Consider the following 11,183-nt stretch of genomic DNA (forward strand, 5'->3'; position numbering starts at 1 on the left):
TAATAGTATACATAAATTAATTTATTACCAGGATTTATTACATATTTATATAGTGCACACAAGTTTTGCAGCACTTTACAGTTAACATTTTGCCCATTTACGGCAGTGTAGCTGACATTAGGGTTAATTTTTGTTGGGAGCCAATTAACCTTCCAGTATATTTTTCTAGTGTAGGAGGAAACCAGAGCACCCGGAGGAAACCCAGAGAAGCACAGGGAGAATATACAAACTCCACACATGCAAGGCTGTCAGGACCGGATTAAAGCTTGTGGGTGCCCCAGGGCAACTAAGTTGTGGGGGCCCTATCAATAAAATTGCCATGGCCTCACGCAGCAACTACTATGCCCATTACCTTGTCTCCAAGGTAAGGGCCTGACCATCCACTGACCGGCAAGGTGTAGCATACGACATCATTTCTGTAACACTGCTGGTAACCGACTCCCGCCAGCATAGCTGTTGCTGTGGTGGGTAACGCCATCTTCCTGATGGTGTTAACCTATAGAAGCTTATGTGCTTCTATCAGGAAAGTGCCTGAGAGAGGGATCCAATTGGTTCCCTCCCAGAAACCCCCGCGGCGCATGTGTCCATCTGCACATGCGCAAGAATGCCAGAGGGGCTTCTGAGTCATAAACCCGGTAGTCCCTCATTCGCAAAGGGCCGCTCTTACCGAGAAAGTGGTCCTTTGTGCATTCCTACATACATGCCGGAGTTACCAATGCCGGCATGCATGCGAAGAGCGTCAGGATGCATTTCATCCAGAATGTGATGCGTCATGCATCCCGCCCATAGAGATATAGATATATATATATATATATATATATACAGTATAGACAGAGATGGGAGGGGAGAGGGAGACAGAGAGAGAGAGAGGGGGAGAGAGAGGGGTGGGAAACAGAGAGAGGGGGCCGAGGGAGGGAGGGACAGGGAGTGAGAGGGAAGAGGGAGTAAGGGGAAAGAGAAAGGGATGAAGAGAGAGAGAGGGAGGATGGGACAGGAAGGGAGAGAGAGGAAGGGAGATAGGGAGAGGGAATGGGACAGAGAGATGGGGAGGGAGACAGAGAACAAGATAGAGGAAGAGAGAGGGAGGGGACAGAGGGGGGAGAGAGCGAAGGGGAGAGAAACAGTGTGTACACACTACCTGTTTCAGCTGCACTGTTGTATAGGAATGGAACCACTGATGTTTCCGATTCGATAGAAGTCCTTTTCCATTGAATACTAGGAATTTGATGGTTGCCAGCCATCGGATGCAGCTTTCCGATGCCCATCCGATGGCTGGCTGTGGGGTCAAAGCACACACACAGAGCAACGGGTGAGAAGTGGGAGAATAGATGACATCTATTCAGTGTTATGTGGAGCCTGGGGCAGCCCAGCATCTCGTAGAGTGCTGGGCACTCCCCCCACAGTGACGTGTACAGGGGTGCAGTAAGGCTCCACCCCCGTTCACAGAGGCTTCGCCCCCTGTCACTAGTCATTTAAATAGTTTTGACCATCAAATTCTTTTGATGTGATGGTTAGTTACCATCACATCAAAAGTTTCAAGTGTGGAAGCCCAGCAATCATTTGATGATGGGCTTCCGATGTCCATCCCTACTGCTGCAGCATCAGCTTTCTGATGGATGGGGGCGGGCACTTCACAGCAATAGGCACTGCCCCCTACCCATGCACCAGCAAGTCACGGCATCATGACAGCAAGGGGGTGGGGCTTCCATGTCAGTGTCACTCCGTGTTGGTGAGTGTGTGCCATGTTTTATAGTGCTGGGTACTGGCAAGGGATCATCCACAGTGGCCAGGTTCCGGTCAGTATTTGTGGCAGTGTGGGGGCCCCTGGGTAACCTGCCCCTTCGCCCTTCCTATTATCTAGCCCTGAGGGCTGTATAGGGAATCAAACCCACAACCTCAGTGCTGTGAGGCAATAATGCTAACCATTCCATCGTCTGTGCTACTGTACCTCATGCACGTGTCTTTCTGATTATGTTTAGGACACATATTCCTCCAACTGCAATCTAAAGCAATGTGTAAGAAAAAAAACATGCCTCTTTAGAGAATAACTTTTGCAGCCCACCAGAGAATTGCAGCATGTGTTCTCACCTTGCTTATGTTCACCGTTTAGTATGCTGAGTCTGCTTTTTTCATTAGAGGAATTGTAGCTGACAAAATGATGGCACATTAATGACTATATTATAGGAACATCTATTTTACAGTTTTCCACAGTACAGAGCGACAGTCCCTCCAAGAGCAGCTCACCAATATTTATTATGCTTCAGGCAGACTTTAATGTTCCTGTTTGGGAATAAAAGAGATCTTTTCCAGTAAAGGCGAGTTAGGGAGGGGTCACGGGTTTACATTTGCTGTCAACTTTTATCTGCACAATGGCCATGAGTTATATCTAATTCAGTCCTATAATGGGGTTTAAGTAATAAACAGATTGGTAACAGCAAAATATATTTGGTACAAAATGCCATGTTTGAGGCTGCTTATGGATCAAGGCATTAAAGTTATTGAATTCATTTTTACTTCACTGCGTCTTAATGAAATGTGTTGTATCCAATTCTTTTAGACTCTGAGTCCCGCTGCACTTGTTTGCCTGGGCCAATCCAGCTTTGATGGCATTTGTAGTTCCACCACATCTGGACAGGCTCAGGGCCTCATTTATCAATGAGTGTATCATTCAAAATTAGTGATAAATTTAACTTTTTATGATAAATGGTGCTCCAGCCAATCAGCTCCCAACTGTCAGTTGGGAGCTGATTGGCTGAAGCACTGAACCAGGCTTTCAGTGTGATTGGCTGAAGCACTGAACCAGGCTTTCAGTGTGCTGTGTGCTCTGAATCACATATGCTGCAACCTCCCTCTGCTGCGGCCAACTGTCACATGGAGGAGGTGCATATACTGTAGCACACAGGCACATCACACGGATCGCTGGGAATGGGTGTGGAGGAGGAAGGGGCGGACCACCCTGTCTTCCTAAATCCCACTTTGGTGAATGATCCATTCCAGCAGCGCTAGAAGAAGGTGGACAGAGAAGTGCTGTGTGGAGGGAGCATTCACAGTGGGGATGGTCCAAACACTGCTGCGCCACCTATGGTGTGGAGCCCCTGTTCTGCCACTCTGCTCGAATGGCCCTCGTGCCAGCCCCTAGATGACATCTTCTCTGTAGGATGGTCAGACTATGGAGTGTCTCTACACTGGGATCTGGTGGTGGTGGCCTGTTAATGGACTGAATGGAGGCATTTCATACAAATGTTTTTATTTCTTTATATCCTTTATTTATAAAGTAATATTATGAAAATGTTTATTCAATCTCATCTGTGGGATTTATAGCTAATCTCCAATCCACAGACACACACACAAGATTTAGGGCCTGATTCAGCAAGTAACGCAGTTGCTCTTACGCACGCAATCGGCCGATTGTTGCATTCTGCGCATGCATATGCATTGCAGAGGATACGCAGACCCATGACGGAGTGATTGACAGTAATTGCCATTTGTGGGTGGTGCCGGGGGAGTGGTCAGGCGAACGCAGGTGTGCCAGTGCGTTTCAACGGTCTTGCAGGGGAGTGCATAAATTAGCCACGGCGATACCAGATGCCATCTGAGGACTCATAGCGTGCGCTGAAGTAAGCAATTCCTGAGTAAGGTAAGGGCTTCATTAACTGTACTGATTGTTTCTCTATGTTGGCCAAGTATATGGATGTGAGTAAGGGGAAGTGGGCGTCCTTATGTCTGGCTGCAATCACAATGCGAATGCAAACATTTACATGTCAGTGCTCATTTTAGCAAATGCGTTGCATGCATATAAGCAGAATAGCGATCATTAGTGAATCAGGCCCTTAGTCAGAAGCCAGTTGACCTACCAGTATGTTCTTAGACTCTGGAAGCTACTGTCACAAGCCCATAACACACTTAATTAGTAGTAGCGAAAGTCTATATTAGGTCATGCATGCACACTGTGAGGGCCAGAGAGGATGGAGGGTTCCTCTATGCAATCTGGGTGTCGTTCCAATAGAGAGGAGTGGAGAGGCGCTAGTATTTGCAGGGAAGCTCTGAAAACTCCGAAGTTTGGAGTTTGATTAATAGTTATCCCCAAACTAATGTATGGAGACGCATAGCACATCAGTACTAATCTGTACTGGTTGCAGGATATTTCACGGTTTCGGCAATGGTGAATGGGTCAATTACTTTAAACATATGGAAACTGCCCCCACTTGCAATAATAACCCATAACATATAAAAATAGCTCCCAAAAAACACACTTTACATTAACAGCCTCACCTTAACATTAACACCCACACACCAGTCCCCACATAACATTTCCCCCACACCAGTCACCCCATAACATTAACATCCCCCACACCTGTCCCCACATAACTTTAACATCCCCCACACCTGTCCCCACATAACATTAACATCCCCCACCAGTCACCACATAACATTAATATACCCTACTCCAGTCCCCACGTAACATCCCCCCACACCAGTAACCACGTAACATTAACATCCCCCCACACCAGTCCCCACATAACATTAACATCCCTCTTAATGTTATGTGGGGACTGGTGTGCCCATCTGCAGCCTCCATGCAGAGCCCCTCCTCTCTCCGCGATGTAGAAGACTCTGGCACTGTACTGCGCATGCTCTGGTCTCCGGGAACATGGTGCCCACACTATATTCTCAGTGATTTCTGTACTGCAGAGAGGTAAGTATACTAAAAGGGTACAGGGTGTGTGGTATGGGTACCTCTGTACCCAGGGGCCTGTGTGCACCACACACCCTGCACCCATTATAGATACCCCACATATTACCATCCCCCACAACAGTTTCCACATAACATTAACATCCCTCTATTCTCCACATTATATTTACAATGCTTCCAAACATACTTAGTTCTGTAGAATGCTGTGGATTCCTCCTAGAAGCGAAGCAGTCCACATAGGTCCTTCCACAAGGAGGGGTGTAGTATCTTATTACAGTATGCTTCCATATTTACCCCTTTTTCTTTTTCTTTTTGTTCTCTCTCATATGGTAATGGTTATTAAACATTTTATACTATACATATGTTTTATTAACCATTAATACTGTCGTTTTAAAGATTGAATCAAAATGACTTTTTTAGACATGTCATATTTATTACTCATTATTTATATTTATTGATCAGCATTTGACTATATCTGTGTCCAACAGAATATAAATTTAACTCCTCTATCATAATTTTCTGAAGAATTATATATGAACAGTACTTTCATTTGGCTGCCATACCATGTACCCATAGCCTTTTGTATATAAGAATATACACATGGTGTTAGTTGATACATTTAAGACACCCATTTCTGTAGCCTTAGCCCTTTATTTGCTGAATAGTTTGGTCCAATATTGAAAATGTAATGAGTCGCATAATACATTGCAGTGATGGGAGGCCACACCCCTGATGATGTAGCAGTGTGAAACGCATCGTTTATCCTCTATCATGTTACCAGCTTCTCCAATATGTTGCTTTCAATAGAAGTGAATACATGATGGCTCTCCAAATCAATTCTGGCTCTATGTCCTGGTGCAGAAGCTCGCACAGTGTGGCAACAAAGATCCACTGTACAATGTTGATATTGTATCCAGATAGGGACTTTTATGTTATTGTCTAAATAAGTGAATATGTAATCTGCAGGATGGACCTCCTGTCTCACAGATCATAGGAGTATCAGTGCTATATGAGACTTTATTCTATTTCAGGCTTACCCATCTCCTCATCGATAATACAATTGCATTAATAATCACATAATTACAAATTTGCAACTGTATCATCCATCAACAAATTACTGGCAATTCCTTCTGCCTCCCAAGAACACCATCATTAAGCATGACATTCAGGCCAACGACACTATGGGCTGTATTCAGAGGCGGCCGTACGGTCTACGACCGCACGTCCGCCTCGATGTTTGTCTAGTGCGCATGCGCACGAGGGAGCCGGCTCCTTTGTGCGCATGCGTGAGACCCGCTACGACCGACAGCGCTGGTCGTAGCAGGTCTCTTTCCAAAGGGGGCGAGCTGTCGACGTTGATTGACAGCTCGCCCCGTTTGGAAGGCGGGCCCGGGGGGTGGCAGCCCAAACTTAGGCGTTCCCATGGGAACGCCTACCGTTTGGGGGAGGCCCCACTGACATCACTAGTGATGTCAGTGGAGAGCTTCCGGCTCTGACAGAGCCAGAAGCTCTCCGGGGCTTACGACAAGTGAGACCCTACCCTAGGGTCTCGTCGTAAGCCCCGATGGTCGCGATGGTCAATGACCATCGCGACCATCACCCTAGCGGTCGTTAGAGCTGTGGGTGTTAACCCACAGCCTAATGACCGAAACAGAGGCGGCCGGTCAGGATGCAGTTTCTGAGCGACCGCTTGCATCCTCTGACCACCTCTGAATGAGGCCCTGTATCTTTATCCTCCCTGCTCGACTCACTTCTCTCCTCTATTATCTCTCTTCTCCCGCCCTGACCAAACCAATTCCCTATACAACGTCTCCCTTATTTCTGCTCTTGTCTCTGTTTCTCAGGAGATTCCTTCTCATCCTTGCAGATCCACACCTCAACCCTGGCACTCCAGATGCACCAGATACCTGCAAACATTTTCACGAACCGCAGAGCAACAAACGCTACTCTAGTACAGTTGCATTTCAAGAACCTAATTTCCTCCCAGCCCTCAAACCTCCATTGTCTCTTCAACACTTTCTACTCTCTCCTTTGCCCACCATCTTGTCTCCCCTCCTCACTCTGACCTTGACTTTGCCATCACTTCACGCCTAAAATTGACTCCATACTGTACATCAGGACATCACATCCCATCAGGCACTCAGCACCCCACCCCCTCCATTCCCAGCCCACCCCTCCCCATCAATCTTACCAACAGTGACTTCTTTCTCCCTGGTATCAGGAGATGAAGTTATGGCCCTTTTCCAGCCCCCCATCCTTTCACCTCCCTCTTTGACCCTATTCCCTCCCTCCTCCTTCTTTACTTCTCTCCTGTTGCCAGTTCCCATCTCTTCAATCTTTCCATATTATCAGGCACTGTCCCCTCTGCATTCAAACATGCCCCTGTCGGCTTATTTCTTAAAAGCTCACCTAACACTCACTCCAATTACCGTCCCATCTCTCCCCAACTACCGCCTCATATCTCTCCTCCCATTTGTGTTGAAGCTCCAACGCATTGCCTACAACTGCCTTACAGCCTTTCTATCCACCCATTCCCTGCTCAACCCATTTCAATCTGGAACATGACCTCTGCACACCACACAAACTGCCCTGACCTGCTGCTGCCAAATCCAAGGGTCAGTACTTTCTCCTCTCATTTTCCTCAACCTCTCTGCTGCTTTCAACACTGTGGACCACCCTTTCCTCCTTCAAATCCTTAATTCCCTTGGTCTGTCATTCCCTCTCCTGGCTGCCGTCCTACCTCTCTGGCTGTTCTTTTTCTGTCTCCTCTCATGGCTCCTCTTCCCTCCCACTAACGGTAGGGGTCCCCCAATGTTCTGTTCTTGGACCTCTTCTATTCACCCTCTATACATCCTCTTTAGGTGAGCTCATCAGCTCCTTTGGCCTATAATTGCTATGCTGATGATACACAGACCTACCTCTCCTCCGCTGAACTCTTCCCCTCTCTCCTTACTCGCATCTCCAACTATCTGCAATTTCCTCCCGGATGGCCCAGTACTTTCTTAAACTTAAATGAAAACATGCAATTGCACCAACAAATGGGCGTTCTTAATGTACCAAGTTCCAAAGAGTGCAGATATCACCAAAAAATATAATGACGATAATCACCCGTAAAATGGACTGTATCTTTGGTGAGTAGTTGCTTTTAGATAAAGATTTTATTCCTCTGTACAGCCAGTCATAATACAGATTAGATTTCTTCTTTAATGTTCTCAAATCTGTAAAACATGTATCCCATTCTACTGTGAGTAATAAAATCACACAGGTCAGGAAAGCATAATAAAAAACAAAACATAGTGCAAAAAACTTTAGGAGACACAGGTTTATTTTACAGGTTGCACTTACACAAACAGTTGAAATACAGGCATATCAATGAAACCTAAAATGGCAAAAGCAGCAGCCTGGATAGGAGTCCCAATACAAACAAAAAATGTACAAACCAAATGTCGCTGCACTCCAGTGCTGCAGAGGTTAATAATAAGTCACCACCTTATATCTAATAGCCACCCGGGCATGTGTGTCCACCATATTCTCCTCATATTCACATCCCCTCGTGGCTACATCGTACAGTGACGTTATTATACTATATTGTGTTTTCCATTTCTTCTTTTTTATACCGGAGAGCTACCAATACCTGAGGACGTGGGACAATTCCTTTGATGGACTTATTGTTGACTTGTTGGAACAATCCAGAGCGCAAGTGAGGTTGATTTGTTTTGTTATATGCTATTGGATAGGAGTCCCGGTGATCCTATATGTTTTAAAGGACACGACTTGATCAGAGCTCCGGATACCTCAGTCAAGTCCCAGGTGATCCTCCATATCGCAGCGGCTGAGACAACTCGGGAGTCTAAACACAAAGTTAGAGCCACGCTTAATGCGTTTCAGACAGTAGATTGTCCGTCGTCAGGCAAAGGTACCCGGAGCTTCTGTATTTCAAATGTTTGTGTAAGTGCAACCTGTAAATTAAACCTATGTTTCCTAAATGTTTTTTAACAGACACTTAACATGCTTTAAATAGCAAGACACCCTCGTGCATGGAAGACACCACTTCCCATGTCCGGTGTCCGCAGACTTGACAAAAGTGCTAAGAAAGCACTGAAACATTGCAGTTACTAGCTGTGTTCTGTTTCATTTGTTATTATTTGTCCAGAGAGCTGCCTGAGGGACTGTATAGTACAGTGCTCCCAGATTTTGGGCTCACTGTGGAGGGCACCCGGCACAGCATATCCACATATTCTATGAGTGCTGGATCGTGGCTGATTATATATTTATATATATATATATATATATATATAAAAACAGCAGCAGGTGTGGCACACCGTCGTGTTTGCTATATATATATAGAATATTTTGCAAGTCCTGCACACTCAAAACTAATATTTTGAAATGCTGGGTGCTTGGTCATATAATGCATATAGAAAAGAAACCAAAAAATGGTACACCAGCACACCACTGTTCAATGCAAAAAAAATGTTTTATAGTTCCATATCAAAAAATCATCAGAAACAACATCATATCAGTTCACTAAAAGTGCCAAATAGTGCTAGGTAGTGCATATCCAAAAGGGTACTTATCAGTGACCATACAGCATGAACCGATATAGCAGCATCGTGAGAGGAAGCCCGACAGCTGTTTCGGCACCCACCGGCACCTTCCTCCTGGGGCATAACTGACACAACGCACGTCTGTCCCATATGTACCATCACAAATGAATCACACCTGTTGGTCAATCAAATGCACCTGTTTAACGCACCTTAATCATGTTTCCATATCCATGGCCATGCTGTCCGCCGCGTCCAACGGGGACCCGGAAGTGACGCGTGCGTGCCAATGGAGTTTGCGTGTCAAAGACCGGAAGTGACATTCCGGTCACATAAACACTGCAATAAAACTTTGAACTAACTTGCTCGGTGCAAAAGGTAATGACCTCAGTAGCGCTTACACTATGTGACAGAATACAGGACAAACAAACAATTAAACACTTATATATAAGAAAAAAAGAAAAAAGTATATTGCTGTACTAACAAAACTTAATCACAAAAAGCAATTAAAATTCAGTTCTTCGTTTAAACCTGAAGGGGATAGTGTTTGTAGATTATATATCCATCGACTTTCACTCTGAAGCAGACGTTTATTACGATCTCCGCCTCTTGGAAATGGAGGTATGTGGTCAATAGGCATAACTTTAAAATCCAGAGGATTATGTTTATTCTCAACGAAATGTCTGGCAACAGGAGGAGTATTACCATCAATAGTCTGGAAGGCTTTGCGTATAGAAGATCTATGTAACGCAATACGTTCTTTCAGCATTCTGACTGTTTTGCCAACATAAAGATTGTTGCATGGGCATTTAATGATATATACCACAAATTTGCTTTCACAGTTAAGACGATAATTGATGTGATATAATCTCTTAGTCTTGGGGTCTTCAAATTGGTCACCAGTAAGTAAAAACCTACAATTAATGCACCCTAAGCAACGGAATACTCCTTTCTTCAAAGACAGCCAAGTTCTAGGCCTCTTGATGCTGATGTCAGATTTGGTAATGATGTCTTTCAAATTATTACTTCTTCTATAACTGAAGAGTGGTGGATTTTTACAGCATTCTGCTAGAAGAGGATCCGTTTGCACTATGTGCCAATGACGTAGCACTGCACTTTTTATAATTGGTGAACTGATAGAAAAAATAGTGTTGAAAACCAATCTTTCTGATTTTTTATCAGTAGTTTTGCTGCTATTCAAAAGCGTGGTTCTATCAAGTTGTATACATTTCTGTACAGCTTCATGAATTTCATTAGGATCATAGCCACGAGCTATGAATTTTTTGCCCATTTCGTTTAAAGCACTGATTAAATCATTATTACTGGAAGTTATGCGTACCACACGGAGAAGTTGTGAGTATGGTAAACCCTTTTTAAGAGGTAAAGGGTGAAAACTGTCTGCGGCTAAAAGAGTATTTTTATCTGTTAATTTCGAATAAACAGAAGTCTCTATTATACCAGTAGAAACATCTACAAACACATCAAGATAGCTAATTCTCTGTGTACTGAAACTGATGGTAAATTTAATTGTACTTATACCAGTATTCAAATCATCCACAAATTTAAGGAGATTCTGTTCGCCACCAGTCCACACCATGAAGATATCGTCTATATACCGTACGTAAAAACTTATAAATTTAGCCAAATAATGAGACATAATATGTTTTTTCTCATACATTTACATGTACAAATTTGCGTATGCCGGGGCCATATTCGAACCCATCGCTGTGCCCCGGCGTTGTAGGTAAAAATTGTTATCAAAAAGAAAATAATTCTTATGTAGAATTATATCAATGAGCAAAATAACAAAATCTGCTGGTGGACCTTCTTGGTATGAACTGGTGGCAAGCAGCTCTCTTATGGCTGACATGCCATCTGTATGTGGAATATTGGTGTAAAGATTAACGATGTCCATCGTTACTAATAAGACATCGTTAGATGGTAAC

This window comes from Taudactylus pleione, unplaced genomic scaffold (genome assembly GCF_031769625.1).
Source record: "Taudactylus pleione unplaced genomic scaffold, aTauple2 ptg000225l, whole genome shotgun sequence".
NCBI lineage: Eukaryota > Metazoa > Chordata > Amphibia > Anura > Myobatrachidae > Taudactylus > Taudactylus pleione.